We start from the raw sequence: 20,662 nt of genomic DNA on the forward strand, positions 1-20,662 counted from the left end.
GGCCAGGGAGTGCGCACTTCGAACCATAAAACCCTGGAGATTCAGGTACACTCAGAGTGCTGCATCCCATGCTCTCTCTCCGTGGAGACTTATTGGCCCCTTGGGATGATGAATGCACTCCTTAGCTCTGTGTGCACTATTTTACATTCCACACTGCTATCCCAGGGCCTCACTTCCAACTCCTTGAACACACCCTGCACCAGCCTCTGTCCTTTTTCCCTCCTCATAGACTGCCCTACTTCTCCAGTCCACCCACTGACCGCCACAGTGCGCTCCTCCCTGAAGCCCCCATGCCAATGTCACATCCTCACATCTTCTTATTCCTCTTTCTGTTTCCCAACCCAGGAGAATTTTCTTACTCCTTTGTGGCAAGAGCTCTATACATACAGCTCATTTGATCCCTGAGACTTTGATTTTATTTTTTTCCCAAAAGACAAAATTATGGATTCATGCAGATTTATCTATAAAATGAAATTCACAGTAGTAAGAGGCAGTTAAATAACTAAGTTCTGTCCATATAAGAGAATAATATATGTCATAAAAATGATGACGAATACATATAATATGGAAAGATGGCAATATTATTAAGTAAACAGTATATAAAAACAAAACACATGAGTACATACACAGAATGATCTTGTTATTAAATTATAGTTATAGAAAAAAGCCTATTGTGTATACAGTTATAGATAAAGTTGTAGACACATGCAGAGGCACAGGCCCAGCTACAAGGTGCACATAGATGTAGATATAGGCCAAATGTTATTTCTTTTTTAATTTTTTTCACATCTCTATTTTTTTAAAAATAAGAAATGTTAATTCATTTGCATTAAGAAAAAATTTTAAAACATTTATCAATGCCTACGTGGGTTGCCATGGAGTCCTGTACAGTCTTATGCAATAGCCCTTACCTTCCTGTCTCTGCTTGTTTACTTGCTGGGTCCCCCAGGTAGCAGCCCCAGAGGGCTGGGCTACCCCACACTCTGCAAATATGGCACCCCACACCAAGCAGTTGCTGGGGACATGTTTACAGAGCTAAACTGAGTATGTTCCGTTGCCACAAGACAAACACGGGACAAATGAGCATCTGTGCTATTTCCTGAGAAACCAAAAATTAAATTGGTCTATATGACCAGGTACCTCTAGACATGTGAAACTTGAGCCTTTGGGACTCACCTCTTTGGGTGAAATGTGAGTTGAACTTGGTCACAGGAAAGGTGAGCAAACCCTGCTGGAAGTGTTCATTAGTCCTGACAGACATTTCAACAAGCAGTCCTCCCTAGCAGAAGCGTAGGCTGTGATGATTTACCCAGTTGGTATTGATTCTTCCCAGGCAGTTCAGAGAGAAAGTTTTTCATGAAACTGCTTGGGAAATAGAGCAAGTCCCTAGGATGGGCATATTAGCAGCAATGATTTTTCACTTAGTTGCTGTGTGTTCATGTCTCTGTATAAAACTCTTACACTCTGAAATGTGTATTCCAGATTTCCCATGAAGAAGATACTGTTCTTTCACACATATTGAGCTCAATTTTCCCATTTTTAAGGTTTCTCTTCAAAAAGCCTGAATACTTTGAAAGACACATTAGCTTTGTAAAGTGCATAGACTTTTATTTATAGACAAGAGGCTGCGCTGAAGGAATCAAGGCAGCTCAGTGCCATCTGACTCTGTTGGCTTGCAGAAGCACATGGCCCGCTGGGCCTCCCATCCATCCATATACATCATATGTGAAAGAGCGATGACAGTATGATATTTCATGGTTGTAGGAACTTGTCTAGCATAATTTATTATTGGGGTGAATTAAATGGTGGTCTCCAAAAGGTATGTCTACCCAGAACCTCAGAATGTGACCTTATTTAGAAAAAGGGACTTTGCCAAGGTCATTTAGGTAAGGACCTCAAGATGAGCTTATGTTATACCAGAGTGGACTTTAAATCTAATGACAAGTCCTTACTAAAAGAGAATTGGTGGGAAAATTTGCACAGAAACACACTAGGAGGAAGACCATTTGAAGATAAAGATGCAGATTGGAAGGATGCTAGTACAGGCCAAAGAATGCCAGGAACCACCAGAATCTAGAAGAAGCCAGGAAAGATTTTCCCTAAGAGGCCCTGGAGGGATCAAAGTCTTGCCCAACAACTTGATTCTGGACTCCAAAACTATAAGAGTATATATTTCTGGTTGTCTTAAGCCATCAAGTCTGTGGTAATCTGTTGTGGCAGCCCTAAGAAACTAATATATTCATAAAATCATGATTCTAGAGTACACCAAATAGGTTGATGAATTTTGTGCATGTTCACAGCATGCTAAACCTTCATTTTCAACCCTCACTTTTCTAATATGTATACCCAAACTTGTGGCATAGACAAAGGTAGGGCTAGAAAATAAGCTGGGTTTAACTTTTGAAACATAAGGAGACAGGACACTTTCTTTCTCTTTCCACCCACCCCATCACCACTCATGTACCCTTAGATGCCACCCATATCTCCATTCTCAGAAGGCAGTATGTGTAGGAGTTAAGAACATGGCCAACTAGACTCTCTATTATCTCAACTACTTAATCTTTCTGAGTTTCAGTTTCTGTATGTGTAAACTGGATGTAGTAAGTTTAAGCAAGGGACAAAAAAACTCAATGTTGAAAGTACTCAGTCAATATTAAAATAAATAGATAAATAATTGATAGACTGGAAGATGGCTATACAGATTGAAAGCAACAAGCATCAGGTAGAAATCCAATAGAGTACAGTAGGATACAATGCAATTCAAGCCTGACCACCGTGCTCCATTTCCTACTCCATTTATCTGTTGAGGTTTAAAAGCGACAAACAGATAAGGAGTTGGATGGGTGGAGAAAGTAGAGTAGAAAAGTAAAAAAACTACCAAGTAGAGAAAACCAAGGAAATACATCTAAGGGTTTTCAGAGTTGGTGGGGATAGAGAGGCAGAAAGCCATTGTCACTGGGACTTCTTCTCAAAGATCACTGGGATGAGTAGATGCCAACTGTAGCCAGTAGAAAAAACAGAACCCCTGCAAATTTCTATCAGGTCTGGTCACATACCTAGGAAAAAAAGGGAGGATCTGCAAAAAGTTGACAAGAACAACTTACAGAAGGAAAGCTTATTTTGGCTCATGGTTTCAGAGGTTCAGTTGATGGTCAGCCAACTGTATGGCTCTGGATCCAAGGTGAGGCAGAACATCATGGTGGATAGGTGTGGCAGAAGGAGGCAGCTCAGGACATAGCAACCAGGAAGCAGAAAGAACTCTGTTCGCCCTGGACAAAACATGAACCCCAAAAGCACATCTCCAGTGACCTACTTCCTCGCCATACCTTACCCACCTATAGTTAATTAATATCAGTGGAGTAGTCCATTAATTGTTAAAACCTCATAATCTAATCATTTTGCTCTTCATTCTTGCGTTCTCTCATACAAGAGAATTTGGGGGGCACCTCATACCTAAGCTATAACATGTGTCTTTTCCTCCTCATTCCCACATAACTGGGAAGTGAAGCAACATCCCCAGTGAGCAGGGGGAATGAACAGGCAGAGGGGAACAAGCTGGGACTGTTCATGCTCTCCAGGCTTCTGCCCTGCAGCCCATTGTAGGGGAGGGAAGAAGATCCACTGCCAAGTCAAATCAGGATTTGCGTACTTCATACAGAGGAGCATATTATCTCTGGGGCAGAAGTAGATATTAGCCTTGATATAACTATATGAGTGTTACCTAAAAAAATAAAGTTGCTGTTTCAATATACTGCTAGTCATAACTGTTGATAGACTTTTTCCCTTTCTTAAAATATAAAATGTTTCACAAAGTTCAAGACAAAGATGAAGGCCACAAACACTGCTGAGATTTAACATTTGTCATAGGTCGCTTCATTGTTCTCTCTTTTATTTACTTTTTAAATATTTTTTTATTATATGTGGGCACAAAATCTTTATTTATTTTTTAAGAGAGAGGGAGAGAGAGAGAATTTTAATATTTATTTTTTAGTTTTTCGGTGGACACAACATCTTTGTATGTGGTGTTGAGGATGGAACCCGGGCCACACGCATGCCAGGCAAGTGCGCTACCACTTGAGCCACATCCCCAGCCCCTATTTATTTATTTTTATGTGGTGCTGAGGACCGAACCCAGTGCTTCACATGTGCAAAGCAAGCACTTTTCTACTGAGCCACAACCCCAGCCCCTCATTATTCTCCTTTTAGCTGACAGTTATTCCAAACAGCTACAGTCCCATCGACCCTTTCCCTCCTCTCCTCTCTAAGACTCATAGTATTGGTTTGGTAACCTCACTGTATGGGGGTGTCTTTTACAAATTCTGATGGAGTGAATGGATGAGAAGAGGGAAGAGCATACAGGGAGACTGGTCAGGAGACCAGCATGAGGTCCAGTAAGGGTAGGTGCTGTGCTCATAGGTGGTGGACACAGTCACCCAGGGAGAGGATGAAGAGGATAAAAAATGAGTTCACAGTGAGAATACCTGAAGGCATTACTGAGGGAGCTGTTTATCGCAGAGTGTTACAGAAGGAGAATCTTTGAATGACTTCCAGTTCTAAGAAATTGCCCTCTTACTCCACAGTATTCATTTTTTATACCCATGGTTTTCAGATGGGGGTGATTTTATCCCCTGAGACATTTAATTATCACAACTTTGGGTTTCTACTAGCATCTGTTAGGTAGGAACCAAGGACACTACCTGCAATGCAAAGAACAGTCCCCACAACAAAGAATCCTTTAGCCTCAATTGTCAGTGATACTACAGTTGAAGAACTTGGCTCTCTGCGAATGTCTATCAAAATAAGAACTAGAGCTGGCAAACTTTCTGATTTTGAAAGGCTACTGGGAATCATTTTTTTGTCAATGCAAATGAGCTTAAAATTGTGAAAGGTGAAAAGTGTCACCAAGAGAGAAAAGTCATGATTTTTATTTAAATCACTATAATTCATTATCTATATTTGGAAGGATTGGCTGGCACAATTTGTCTTTCTTCATTTCCAATCATTGTATAAGGAGTTATTAGTGTAGGCTTGGGGGTCAGCCAGATATGGGTTCAAATCTCTGTATTTCACCAACAATATATCAGCCACAGTTCAATCAAGAAAGCAACCACCAAAGGTATTATGGAAAAGGGGACTGAGATAACACTAAGCCTTACACAATTATGAGAAGAACTCCCAAGAGAGGGAGTGGAGTGTAAAGGGAAAGTCACTAACCTGCCCTCCTAAACTACTGGCATAGGGGGACCAGTCAGAGCCTGAAGGGGCATCAGGTAGCCCAAAGTCTAGCTCTGGTGTGGGCCACAAGGAGTGCCAGTGAGAAAGTCAATGAAGGCTGTTGCCCTACCTCCTAACATGGATCAAGGCCTTTGATGGTGGGACGGTCATAGGGAAGAAGACTGGACATGGAGAAATGATATGTGAGGAAAGCTAGAATCTTCTGATACCCAAGAACTCATCTCTCCTTCTCACCACAATAACATTTAGAGAGTAAAGACTTTTATTTAATTCTCACCTTCCAAATTCCAGGAAAATGTATCTTTCGGTCAGCCCTAATCAAGGACCACAGAAAGAAAGGAGGTTCTGAGAACACAATTTCATTTAGCCAAGTCAACAGCAGACAACTCCACTACTGATGTGACTTTGGGAAACTTACTTGACCTCCCTGAGTCTCAATTTTCTTATCTGCTAAATAGCAATAATGTTAGTATCTAACTCATGTGGTGATTGTAAGGATTAACGGAGAGGACAGAGATAAGGAGAATAGGACCTGGCACACAGTAAGGGTTTGAAAAACTTAGCTATTATGATTGTTGCTGGATGACTTAAGTATACCCTAGAACTGGTAATCCTTCAGAGGCTTCACCTGGCAGAGTTTCTTTGGTTGACCTTGACTTCCGCAAGGAAACTCTACTACAAATCAATAAGCAACTTCCTACATAGACAGAGCTATTGAAAGAAGGGGGAAAAAACACAGAGACTAAAAGAAAGCTTATGTTGAACATAGTACTTTACTAATGACAACAAAAAGGATGAGGCTGAGAGGTCCAACCCTGCTGCTGACCAGTTACATGACCTTGGACAAAGTCGTAAGCCCTGTTATTTTAGTTCTCCCATCCATGAAATGGGGAAATACACTTTTCCTCCTACCCTCCCTGGAAGAATGGAAGCAGATCAAGATAGAACTTTGTGAGATGGGAGAGCTCTTTGAGAGAAAAACTCTAGCATGATACTAGGTGATCTTGCCTCTATAATATTGCTTCATCTCCACAATGAGAATTGTTCCCTTCAAAGTGCAACCGGGTATACATCATCATGGAGCTAGGACTCTAAGGTCATCTCTCCTTTCTGGTATCAGGCACACATCTGCAAACAAGTCTATAAAGGGGACATGCTTCCCCACTACTCTCCATGATTTCCCAGGCAGGAACAGCATCCAGATGCAACCAGCAATGCCTCCCAGAGGAATTACTGAATTCTCCATAGAACTAAAAAGTACCCTATAGTTTACACATGAAACTATTATGCTTACTACCTACCATCACCATATCTGCTGACAGAACCAGAGAGCTGTTGAATGTCAAGATCTTTTCCAGTATCCTTTAGGCTGTAAACTCTTAAGAAACAGTCCCTCCTTTCTCCTTCCTCTCCTCTATGCCAAAGAAGAAGCCACAGACAACACCTTCTGCCTCATCGAGAGTCACAGAAACTTAACAGCAGAGCAACAATACCAGAGTACATGGACGGAAAACCTTGATCAGGATCACAGGGTAGGTTAAAACCAAAAACTGTAATACATCTCAGGATTCCCAGTCTAATGTCCTTCCCTGGATAACAACAGAAGGACACTTGTTACTGAGCTTTGTCTCCCATGCCCCTCCCCTTTGATGCTGACAGTTTATCAGTATGAGAAATTTGGAGCTTAACCAAAGACCAAGTCTTCAAAACGTGCCTGGGTGATCCCAGAGAAAGACTGCATTTCAGTGATTCATTATTTAGCTACAGCTTCCTATTGCCCAGAAAAATCCATCATACTTGCATGCTCTTCACCCCTGCCCGCTTTTCTCTTGAGTCCAGAAGAACAGAAAGACTTCCGAAAGCTCTTTCCTCATGAAATATGTCCTTGGTCTGGAAGAGTCCAATTATATCTTTGGGTGAAGTATTATCTACTGGAGAAAGATTAAATTAAATAAACTGGAATAAATGAGCACAACATGTGACCCTCAGCTTTCTTTCCCCAGGTGGCCTCTTCCAAGAGAGTAGGATTTGGAGCACCTATCTAGGGTCCACTTCCCAGGAACCTGCCAATCACAACTAGCAACGCTTTTTCCTAACATCTGGCATGCATTCAGTTGGGTCCAGCCCTTCACCTTGAAACCTCCAGACCTACTGTCATGTCTCAAGATCAGCAAAAAGAATATGCTTTTTTTTTCTTTAATCACTGTTTGTCCTCTGGATTCTTTTCTCTTGTTTTTCCTAGTCTGTCTCTCAACATACTCTGGTGCCCATACCCCATCACTGGCTGGCAGTGACCACGGGAGCCTAATGACCAGAACTGACAGTCTGAGATTCACTTCCAATATCCTCTTATTCAGGCAGTCAATAAATAGTAATTGAGTGTTTGCTACATTTCAGACACTTTGCTAGAGGGTATTTGTCTTTGTCCATTTGGGCTGCCATAACAAAATATCATGGTCTGGGTGACTTGAAAAACACAACTTTTGTCTTTTCACAGTTCTGTAGGCTGGAAGTGTGAGATCAGAACCACCATGGTCTGGTTCTGGTGAGGTTTCTCCTTCTGATTTGCAAACAGCTACCTTCTTGCTGTGTCCTGGTAGAAAAAAAAGATTTCTCTCACTCCTCCTCTTCTTAGAAAGTTACCAATCCTATTGGATTAGGACATTGCCTCTATGACCTCATTTAATTTTATCTCCAAATACAGTCACATGGAAATTGGGTACTTAATATATTAATTTAGGGAAAGGGACAATTTAATTCATAGCAATACCCAAGGGCAAGCCAAACAGATGTGATCACCATCCTCCTAGGCTACTTAACCTTGGTCAAGTTGACCTCTCTATGCCTCAGTTTTCTCATCTATAAAATAGAGGCAGATAATGATAGTTCCAATGTCACCCAGTCACTGTGAAGATCAAATGAGCTCATGTATCTAAATCCCTTGAAAGAGTTCTCAGCACAGAGACAGTATCTAATATGTATTAGCTATTATTGTTGTTATGTTTGTAATTATGATAGAAAGACAAACATTCAACCATTCAGCCTGGTGTAGTGGCACACATCTGTAATCCTAGCTACTTGGGAAGCTAAGGCAAGAGGATTAAAAGTTCGAGGCCAGCCTGGGCAACTTAGTGATACCCTATCTGGAAATAAAAAGGGCTGTGTATGTAGCTCAGTGATATACTACCTCTAAGTCAAATTCCAAGTATATTTTTTAAAAAGGACCAAAAAACAGACATTTACCAAATGCAAAACTCCAAGACATCCAATAAAAGAGAGGTACACTATGGCAGGAGTGGTCTGACAGAAAATGCAACCTGGTCAGGGAGCTTGCACTCACAAGAAATTGACCCTTGAGCTAAGATCTGGAGTAAAACGTGATAGGTATGGAAGGAAATGGAATGGCTTCTCAGCAGAGGAAATAGAATATGGAAAGGCTTAATGCAGAAAAGTAGGAGATGAGTTTAAAGGACTTTAAGAAAGCGTTTGGGGCAAGTCCAGAAAGCATGATCCAGAGGAGGCTGGAGTCAGGTCATACAGGTGCAGTGTTGTCAGTTTTCATTATCCAAACAACACTGGGGAGCACTGCAAGATTGAAGAGACTGAGCTGACATGATTAGATTGACATATCAGAAGAAGGCAGATCTTCCAGTAGGGCTCTACTGAGCAAATATAGGATCTGCCTACACAGTGGTCTTCCATTTGTTCCCATGGATTCAATTTGCTCCCCACATCTCCAGATGACAACCTAACTCTCAAAACCACATGTTTTGGGAGAGGTCACATGGTCTCCATTTGCTGACAATTGTCTTGTCCCTACAAAAACACATATAGCATATGCTGTAGTGTTTTTTACAGACATATAAAGCACTCATCTACAATTCCGGTTCATAAAATTTGGAAGATCATAGCATTGCCAACTATTTTGGTCAGCTTTCAGTCGTTGTAACCAAAAGACCTGACAAGAACCAACATAGAGGAGGAAAAGTCTATTTTTGGCTCAAAGTTTCAGAGTTCTCAATCCATTGATAGCCAACTCCATAGCTCTGGGCCCAGAGGGAGGAAGAACATTATAGTGGAAAGGTGTGGAGGAGGAAAGCCACTCAGGACACAGCAATCAGGAAACAGAGAGATGTCTGCATACCAAGGACAAAATATAAACCTCAAAGACATGGCACACTATAATGAGCTGTCTCCTCCAGACACACCCTACCTGCCTACAGTTCTCACCCAGTTAATCCCTATCCGTATCTGTGGATTAATCCTCTGATCAGGTTACAGCACTCAGAATCTAATCATTTCTCCTCTGAATGTTCTTGCATTGTCTCACACGTGAGCTTTTGGGAGACACCTCATAGCAATACCACAACACCTACCATGATAACTGATCCAGATAATGAGTCCTCAAAAACTGCTCAGTTAAATACAACTTTTGACTAACTAAATAAATAAGTCTATAAACTCCCTTAGACAGCAATTCCCCTCTTTGAAAAGACTATGCGGAGCTCTCGTTGGATCCAGATGCCATCTGATCTTATAGACTTCAGGGCTCTGGCAGGCAACACTGTGATCCAACACTGGGTTCAGGGACCTTCAATAAAGGAGTTACTTAAAGAGAGGTATGGACATGGGTAAGGAGTCTGGGGGTGGTGTTGGGGCACCCAGAGACCAGCAATGCCAGGAAGACATCACTGCCCACCCCACTCACAGCAACACCTCACGAGGCATTGACTGCAACACCTCCACAGTAAAATTGGCTCCAACCTAATTTTCTGTCTCTCCTCTTCAATTCTTCTCCCCACCCCCCACCAACTGTAGAATTTGGATCTCTGTTCATATGGGGAAGAGTTTCAGATTCCATATCCTAATCCTTCTGTACTCCAGTGTTAGTACTCAGATCTAAGTTCTCCAAGCTCAGACTAAACTGATTTCAAACTGTGCCTTCTGGGACGCTCAGAAAAAAAGCCCCTTTTTATCTCAAGTGCTCAGTTCTCACAAATCAAAATCAACTTGGCTTTCAGACTCTCAAAACTCTTAAAAGTTAAAGATAACAACGTCATCTTTGTTGTATGCCGTATCCATCCTCCCCTAAAGCAAAGTACACTATTGATTCGGAAGGGAGGAGAGAAAGAAAAGACAATTAGAAGTATCTAGGGATTTCTAAAATTGAAAATACATTAATTTAAAAAATAGCCCCCTGTTATATTTGTAAGCCTGAGGGGTGCTACTCAATAGGGAAGTACGAGCAACTATGCAACTCCACGCTGAACCCCCTTCTGCTAAGCATGATTGACTTCATGAGAACTACAGTCAAAATGACTACGTTTACACTTTTTTAGTTAAAACCCCACATTAATCATGCTTTCTAACGAGGGATGGTCAATCATCACTATGGCTGAATTGGAATGATCTTGGAAATTGATGGCAATGTTTACAAATACTCTCTTGAATGACTTTTAGACTGGCTGACTCCTCCATTGTGTTTGGATTTTACCTATCTATTTCATAAACAGTAACCTTTCCCTGTTAGACTGGGAATATGCATGCAGATGGCCTTGAAGTCCACCAGAGAAACCACTTTCCTGATCATCCTTAACTCTTCCCCATGAGACTTGATAGGTGTCTTCTGGACTCACCTATTTTAAAAGAAATGACTCTTATTCATAGATGAAAATAATAAAGAAGGAAGAACTGAGAAGTCTCACCCCACCCACTGTGATTTCCACCCTCCAAGGAGAAGAGTCTTGAGTTGAAGTTGGAGGTGGTGGACCTTGGAGAGAAATTCATGAACCTTCTAGGGTCATATCCAAGTTGCTTAGTTGGCCACAAGGTTATTCCAGGAACTCACAGTTCACAAAAGCCCCTTGCTTGTGCATCTCCCCCACGGATGTTATATCAGAATGAGAGAATAATTTCTCCTTGAGTAATTAGCTCTTCAGACCCACATATTAGAACTAGACGTCTAATTATTATTGGCTCAACTGCTTTATCTTTCTTGGTGAGACAAAGTTTAATAACTCCAGGAATTAAAATAATTACAGGCTCGCCCTTTCATGTCTGTGGGACTTTTGTGTGTGGAAATACCCATCAGTATTTTGTTTAACGATCAATTCATTAGACTCATATACCTAATAAAGGAAATTTTGAAAGCCTATTTTTCTTGAGCATTTAGTCATTGATTACATTTTGATTAATTCAATTCCCTTATACTATTTAAAATGCAATTACAAATTTATTACCTTCAATTCTTTTGAAAGCTTTCAGTGCCTTTTAAGAATGGCCAAGACAACAAAAGTACAATGATTTCAATACTATTTAAAATCATTTGATGTCATAAAATGGCTTCATAAATGCTAAAATTATGGATTTAACCTAAAAAAAAAGTTCATCCTTTTTAAGGATTTCAGCTTCCATCACTTCCTAGGATTTTGGGAATTCTACCAGACACCATTTGTTTATTTAATCTATTTATTTATTTTAAGCTTCGTTGAGATAAAATGGACAATTAAATGTACATATTTAAAGCAAAAAATATGATGATTGATAGACAAATTCATTGTGAAATGATTACTATATTCAAACTGATTAACATCTGCCACCTCACATAGTTTACCGTATTTATTTATTTATTTATTTAGTGAGAACACTCAGCATCTACTCTCAGCAGATTTCAAGTATATAAAACAGTGTTACTAACTGTAGTCTCCATATTGTCCATTAGAACCTCATAACTGATTCATCTTATAACGAAAATTTGTACACATTGACCAACATCTCCCCACTTTCCTACCCCAAGCCCTGGCAATCGCCATTCTACTTTTTGATTCTATGGGTTTGACTTTTTTTTTTTTTAATTCCACATCTAAGTAATACTTTGTAGTATTTGTCTTTTCCTGACTGGCTTATTTCACTTAGCATAATGCCCTTTAGTTTCATCCGTGTTGTCACAAAAGGCAGGATTTCCTTCTTAAAGTTAAATAACACTCCATTGTGTGTGTGTGTGTGTGTGTGTGTACATTTTCTTCATCTACTCATCCATCAGTGAACACCTAGGTTATTTCCTTATCTTGGCTGCTGTGAATAATGCCACAGTGAACATGGGAGAACATGTTTAAAGTACTGATACTGATTTATAGCCAGGCACGGCACACACACCTATAATCCCAGCAGCTTGGGAGGCTGAGGCAGGAGGACTGTGAGTTCAAAGCCAGCCTCAGCAATTTAGCAAGGTCCTAAGCAACTCAGAGAGACCCTGTCTCTAAATAAATAAAATACAAAAAATGATCTCAAAATGTGTTTCAGTGGTGAAGTGTCCCTGGGTCCAATCCCTGGTACAAAAAAAAAAAAAAAGACATTGATTTATTTTACTTCGGATATACACCCAGAAGTGGGATTTGGGGATCATATGATGGTTCTATGTAATTTTTTTAGAAGTTTCCATACTGTTTTCCACAATGGCTGTGCCAATTTATATTATCACAACAAAATGAATTTCTTTTTCACCACATCCTAATACATTTATTTCTTATATTATTGATAAAAAAAACCACCTTAAAAATCTCACTGTGGGCCAGACACCACTTTTTAAATTATCTAAACTTTCAGTAATTTTTCTAGACCCCAAAGAAAATGAATTTCACCTCCAAAAAAATCTAGAAGATGGTGCTTGATTGAGGACCTGTTAATTTTTGAATATGGGGCATAGTTTGCCAATCCATTGATCACTAAGTTAAGTATATTTTTATTACAAACTTTCTCTAATTAAATTATGGGAAATTTACATTCCTAGCTTTCATGTTCAGGTTTTGCTTTTCAAAAATGAGTGTATTTCAGGATTCTCCATTTATATAGGAGATTTATATAAATAGGACATATAGAAATAGAATTTTTAGGAGGGACTGGTTCATATCATTATGAGGTCTGGTAAGTCCCACAATCTACCACCTGCAAGCTGGAGAATCAGAAAATCCAGTGGTATAGTTCCAATCCAAACCCAAAGGACCAAGAACTGGAAAAGAATGGTGTAAGTCACAGTCCCAGTCTGAAAGCCCCCAAACAAGGCTCACTGCTGTTCAAGGGCAGGAGAAGACAGACATTCCAGCTCAGAAAGACAGAATGAATTCACTTTTCCTCTGTTTTTTTTTTTTTTTATTAGAGCATTATAGTGATACATAGTAATTGGCTTCATTCTTAAAAACTCACAACTACATGGAATTCAATTTCAGTTCATGATCCCCCACTTTCTCCTCCCATCCTCCTTCCCCTCCCTTGTTCTCCACTCTTCCTTTTCTACTTATCTATTTTTTATTGGTTCTTTTCACTTTATATGAAGGTGAAATTCCTTGTGTTATATTCATGTATGCACATAACATGACTTTTTAAGAATCCATTCCCCTTTGCTATCCCTCTACTCTGCCTCTTGATCTCCTTCTTCCACACTACTGATCTTCCCTATATTTGCATGATATCCTTTTCCTTTCCTCCTCCCTTCCACATAGGAGAGAAAACATTTAACCTTTGAGTTTCTGAGTCTGGCTTATTTCACTTAGCATGATAGCCTCCTTTGCCATCCATTTACAAGCAAATGCAATCATTTCATTCTTTGTGGCTGAATTAAACTCCATTTTGTGTGTGTGTGTGTGTGTGTGTTACAATTGCTTAACTTATTCATTTATTGACAGGCATCTGGGCTAATTTCATAATTTAGCTATTGTGAATTATGCTGCTATAAACATTGAGGTGGCTGTATCACTGTACTATGCTGATTTTAATTATTTTGAACAAATACCAAGGAGTGGAATATCTGCATCACATGGTGATTCTACTCCTAGGTTTTTGAGAAATCTCCACACCATTTTCTAGCATAGTTGGAATAGTCTACATTCCTTCCAACAACGCACAAGGGCTTTCCCCCCACATCCCCATCAGCATTTATTATTGTTTGTGTTCTTGATAACTGCCATTCTAAGTGGAGTGAGATGAAATCTTAGTGTACTTTTGATTTGCGTTTTCCTGATTGGTAGATGTTGAACATTGTTTTATATAGTTATTAGCCATTTGTATTTCCTTTTTTGTTTGTTTGTTTGCCCTCTCTCCCTCCTCCTTCCCTCTCTCCTTCCCTCTCTCTCTCCCTCTCCCTCTCCCCCTCCCCCTCTCTCTAGTACTGAGGATTGAACCCCCACTGAGCTACAACCTCAGGCTTCTTTTAAATTTTCTTTTGAGACAGAATCTTGCTAAGTTGCTTAGGGCCTCGCTAAGTTGCTGAGACTGGCTTTGAACTTGTGGTCCTCCTGCCTCAGCATCCCAAGACACTGGGATTACAGGCATACACCACCATACCCAGCAGCATTTGTATTTCTTCTGTTGAAAAGTTTCTATTTAGTTCTTTTGCCCATTTATTGATTGGGTTATGTGTGTATGTGTGTGTGTGTGTGTGTGTGTGAAGATTTTTACGTTTTTTGTTTTTTGTTTTTTTTTTATCTATTCTCAATACTAAAGCACTGTTAGAGGAGTAGTTGGAAAAGATATTCTCCCATTCTGTAGGCTCTCTCTTCACACTCATTTCTTTTCCTGTGCAAAAGGTTTTAAATTTAACGGCATCTCACTTATTGATTTTTGATTTTATTTCTTGTGCTTTACAGGTCTTGTTAAGGATGTTGGTGCCAGCACTAATATGATGGAGTGTTGACCTTATGTTTTTTTCTAGCAATTGCAAGGTTTCTTGTCTAATTCCTAAATCTTTGATCCATTTAGATTTGACTTTTGTGCAGAGTCAGAAGTAGGAATAAAGTTTCATTTCTCGACATATAGCTAGCCTATTTTCTCAGAGCCATTGGTTAAAAGGCTGTCTTTTCTCCAAAATATATTTTGGGCACCTTTGTCAAATATCAAATGGCTGTAGGTATGTGGGTTTGTCTCTGTGTCTTCTGTTCTGTTAAACTGGTCTTTGTTTTAGTCAGCTTTTCTGCTGCCGTGACCAAAAGACCTGGCAAGAACAATCAGAGGAGGAGAAGTTTATTGGGGGTGCAATGTTCGGACGTCTCAGTCCACAGATGGCTGACTCCATTGCTCTGGGCCAAAGGTATGACAAAAGATCAAGAGTGTGGGGGCTGGGGATGTGGCTCAAGCGGTAGCCTGCTAGCCTGGCATGCGTGTGGCCCGGGTTCGATCCTCAGCACTACATACAAACAAAGATGTTATGTCCACCGAAAAATAAATAACTAAATATTTTTTTAAAAAAAAGAGATCAAGAGTGTGGTGGAAGAAAGCAGCTTAGAGCATCACACTGGGAAGTAGAGAGGGAGAGAGGGAGGGAAAAAGGGGTGGGGGAGGGGGAGAGACGGAGAGGGAGAGGGAGAGGGAGAGGGAGAGGGAGAAGGAGAAGGAGAGGGAGAAGGAGAGGGAGAAAGAAGGAGAGAGAAAGAAACACTTTCCTCACTGTAACAATATAAACCCTAAAAGCATGCCTCCAATGATCCACCTCCTTCAGCTACACCCTACCTGCCTACAGCAAACTCCCATCAGTGGGTTAATGCATTGACTAGGTTAAAGTTCTCATAATCCAATCAGCTCACCTCTGAAATTTCTTGCTATGTCTCATACATGACCTCATATCTAATTGTAATGGTCTATTTTGATGCCAATATCATACTGCTTTTGTTACTATAGCTCTGTAGTATATTTTCAGATCAAGTACCATGATGCTCCTGTACTTCTTTTCTTTCTCAGTATTGTGTTGGCTATTCTGGGTCTCTTGTTCTTTCAAATGAATTTTATGACTATTTTTTCTGATTCTGTGAAGAATATCAGTAGTATTTTGATGGGAACTGCATTGACTCTGTGTTTTGATCTTGGTAGTATGACCATTTTTACAATATTAATTCTGCCTATCCAAGAACATGGGAGGCCTCTTTCCATTTTATAAGGTCTTCTTCAGTTTCTTTTTTTTTTTTTAATTTTTATTGGTTGTTCACAACATTACAAAGCTCTTGACATATCATATTTCATACATTAGATTGAAGTGGGTTATTAACTCCCAATTTTACCCCAAATGCAGATTGCAGAATCACGTCGGTTACACATCCACAATTTTACATAATGCCCAATCTTCTTCAGTTTCTTTCATTGTAGAAACTTTTACCTCCTTGGTTAGATTAATTCCATTAATTCCCAAGGCTTTGAGGGTTGTTTGTTTTTGTTTTGGTGTGTGTATGTATGTTTCAATTATTGTGAACGGGATGGTTTTCCTGATTTCATCCTTCACTGAATCACTATTGAAGTACAGTAAAACTATTCACTTATGGATGTTGATGTTATATCCTGCTATTTGCTTAATTCATTTGTAAGCTCTAGAAGTCTTTGGGTGGAGTTGTTTTTTTTTTTTTTTCGGGGCGGGGGGTCTTCTAGATCTAGGATCATGTCATCAACAGAGATAGTTTGATTTATTCTTTTCCTATCTGTATCCTTTTAATTTCTTTCTATTATCTGATCACTCTGGCCAGTGTTTGGGGGACTAGGTTGAATAGGAGTAATGAGAGTGAACAGCTTTGTTTTCTTCCTGATTTTAGAGGAGATTCTTTTACTTTTTCTCCATTCAGTATGATGTTGGCTTTGGGTTTGTCATAAATAGCTTTTATGATGTTGAAGTAAGTTCCTTCCATCCCTAGCGCCTCTAGCATTTTTAACATTAATGGGTGCTGGACAGTAAGGTCTTTTCTATACCTATGGAGATAATCGTATGTTTCTTGTCCTTAATTCTGCTTAAGTGGTGAATTACATGTATTGATTTGCATGTGTTGAACCAACCTGGTTCATTCTTAGAATGAAGCCCACTTGATCATGGTGTATTATCTTCTTCACATGTTTTTGAATGCAGCTTGTTAATATTTTATTGAGGATTTTTGTATCTGTTCATCAGGGAGATTGGTCTGTAGATATCGTTACATGGTGTGTCTTTGATTTTTGGCTTCACAGAATGTAATCTGGGAGTGTTCCTTCCCTTTTAATTTCTTCCTCTGGAAGAATTCAGCAAGACTTTTAATTGGTGTTTCAACTTCATTATTTGACATTGGTCTGTTTAAGTCTTCTATATCTTCCTGGTTCAATTTGGGCAGGTTGTATGTGTCTAAAAATCTGTCAATGTCTTCTAGATTTCCCAGTTTATTGGAATATAAATTTTCAAAATAGTGTCTGATGATTCTCTGAATTTCAGAAGGGTCTATGGTGATATCTCCTTTTTAATCTTTATCCTTATTGACTTGGGATCTTCTATTTCTACATTCTATTAACATAGGCATTAAGTGTTATAAATTTTCCTCTTAAAACTGCTTTCATATCGTCCCAGAGATTTTGATATGTTGTATCTCTGTTCTCATTTATAAATTTCTAAGAATTTCTTGATTTCTTCTTTCATATCTTCTTTGATTCATTCTTACTTGAAAAGAATATTATTCAATGTCTATAAATTTATGTAGTTTCTATTATGTTTCTTTCTGTTGATTTCTAGTTTCATTCCATTATGATCCTATAGAAAACTAGGTATTATATCATTTTTTTTCATTTGCTAAGACTTACTTTATGACCTGTAATAAATACAGTCTATTTCAGAAAAAGTTTCATGAGCTGCTGAGAAAGTCAATTCATCTGTTTTGAGGTGAAATGATCTGTAGATATTTTTTAGGTCCATTTGATTTACACTTTTATTTAGGTTGGAAATATCTTGATTGATTTTATGTTTTGATGTCCTGTCCATTGGTGATAAAGTTGTGTTGAAATCACCCAGTATTATTGTGTTGGGGCCTATCTGGGATTTAATGTAAGATATAGCTATCTATATCTTCTATATCTTCCTGGTTCAAATATATCTATGTATATCTATATTTACATACAGCTAGACATATAGATAGATATTTGGGTGCTCTAACATTTGGTCATAGACATTTACTACATTATCTTCTTGTTGGATTGTTCCCTTTACCAGGATGTAGTGGCTTTCTTTGTCTCTTATAATTTTTGCTTGAAATCTGCTTTATCAGATATAAAAATAGCTACTCCTGCTTGATTTTTGATTCTGTTTGTGTGGAATATTTTTCCATTACTTTACCTTTAGCTTGTAAATGTCCTTTTGCCTATGAGATTAGTCTCCTGTAAACAATATATAGTTGGATTTTTTTATCCATTCTGCTAATCTCTGTTTTTAATGGGGAAATTGAAACCATTAACATTCAGTGTTAATATGCATATGGGCTTATAGTTCCCTGCCATTTTGATTTTTTGCTATAATTAATACTGTCATAATTCTTATTTGGTAAATTACTCTTTTATTAATCTTCCTCTACTTGGTAACTTTGGGATTTGTTTCTGAGTTCTTCCGAGTGCAGTTTATCTTTGAATATACTTTGTGGTGCTGGATTGGATGTCATGAGTACTTTTAGTTTATTCTTGTTATGGTAAGTTTCTATTTCCCCCTTGAATTTGAAACTGAGCTTTGCAGATTATAGCAGCCTTGGACAGCAGTTGTTTTCTTTTAGAGCTTGGTATATCTTATTCCAGGCCCTCCTTGATTTTAGGGTCTGAACTGAGAAATCACACCTGATCCTTATTGGTTTGCTTCTAAATGTAACCAAATGATGCTGAACTTGGGATTCTCTTGCCTCAGCTTCCTGAGTCACTGAGATTACAGCCAAATACCACCACATCCAGACATTTTTAGGAGTTCTGATTAGCGTCATTTCAATGTTTCTATTTCTACATTAAAATGGTTTTCCATCTCCTGTATTTGCTTTCTCAATTCATTCTTTAGATCTTTTAGTACATTGAACATTGTTATAATCAGTTGTTTTTTGTAAATTTCTTTGGGACTTCATCCACTTTGTTGGGTGACTGTAAAATTTGAGGGGAGACTTGTATGCCTGGTTCCTCATGTTTTCTGGGGTCTTGGACTTGTACAACAATTGAGATGGATTCCCCTTCCTCTTTTTTACATGTGTCCTTTTATATGTAATTATTTTATTTGTTTGAGGACTTCTCTGTTTTTGATATATGAGTAGATGTCAAGAGGTAGGAGCTGAGGTCCCTCTCTGATTGTTCCTCCTGGAGTCCTTGTTATTGGTTTAGGGTTTTCATCTCCTCAATTCTTTGAGTTGGAGTAAGGTGGGGGTAGAATGTATGAGGGGTGAGATTCACCATTGCTTGGTTGAGATATGAGTATTTTCTCAGCAGCAGTATCTCTCTACTCTGTGATCTTGAAATATCCCAATCTCCTTCCAGCCTCTCTTAGAGCGAGGAGGGAGCCAGGACTAGCACTAATATCAGCAACAGATGTACAGCCTTAAGGTAAATGTCCAGTGTCTACTTTGACATCTATAACACTAATGGTCACCTACATAGGAATGGTGCAATATCAGCATTTAATATCAATACCAAAAAAATGAATATCAGGTGTTCAACAGCAGCAGGTTTTGTTTCTGTTTGTGATCCACTGTATTAATAATCACAACAACTTGAATGGGGTAGAAATTACACAAACCACATAATTTATATTATTTAGTGGGGTTGCAGTTTCTTGAGTAAGAGGAAATAGGATAGGAAGATAAGAGAAAGTTTAAAATGTTTGAAAAAGTGATCAGAAAAGAGGCAGGAGATAGGGTGCATGTGTCAGCTATGAAGAAAAAGGAATAACAAGTTAACTGAAAGTTATGGGAAAAAAAAGAAGAAAGGAAGAGGGAACAGAAATTTTAGGCTATCACTGGGGCAGAGAGTGAAGAAGGGGAGATGGGAGGGCCCATAGCCTAATTATAAATGAACCAGCAAATGTAAGATCAAGACAACTCAAACCCTCATATAACTGAGTCCCACCTATGTGTATGAATAATGAACACATGCAGGAGAGAGCTATCAATGTGTAAATGAAGTTGTGTGCAGTGAGGGTATACACAACCACACACACAAACAAACTCACATAACACATCATGAATAATGAAAGAGGTTAATAATAATATAATGATATTTGAAAAAAAAATTTAAATGTTTCAGAATAAAAAATGGGAGCATGGAGGAAAAAGTAAATAAGAAAAAAGGGGGGAAACCTTAATGAGAGATATTGAGGGCTTGTTTCTGCTGCAGTGGTCAAATATGTTGGCAGGATGGATTTTCAATCTTTATATTATTTTTAGCTCTATTAATGGCCACTGTCCTTGTGTTCTCACCTAGCTACCACTTGGATGTAGGAGCTCTCAGGTTCTAGTCTCCCAGTATTGGCTGAGCCAGACTGTGGAGTGCTGAAGAACTGTGTAATCCTATAGCGGGGGTGATAGAGTGCTAGATTAGAATTTCCAGTTCTTGGGGTTTGGACTTCCATATGTTCTGGAATCCTCTTGGTAGGTATTTGAGATTTGGACCAAACGTCCTGATGGTGTGGAGCTACCAA

The sequence above is a fragment of the Urocitellus parryii genome, chromosome 3, assembly GCF_045843805.1.
Source record: "Urocitellus parryii isolate mUroPar1 chromosome 3, mUroPar1.hap1, whole genome shotgun sequence".
NCBI classification, from domain to species: domain Eukaryota; kingdom Metazoa; phylum Chordata; class Mammalia; order Rodentia; family Sciuridae; genus Urocitellus; species Urocitellus parryii.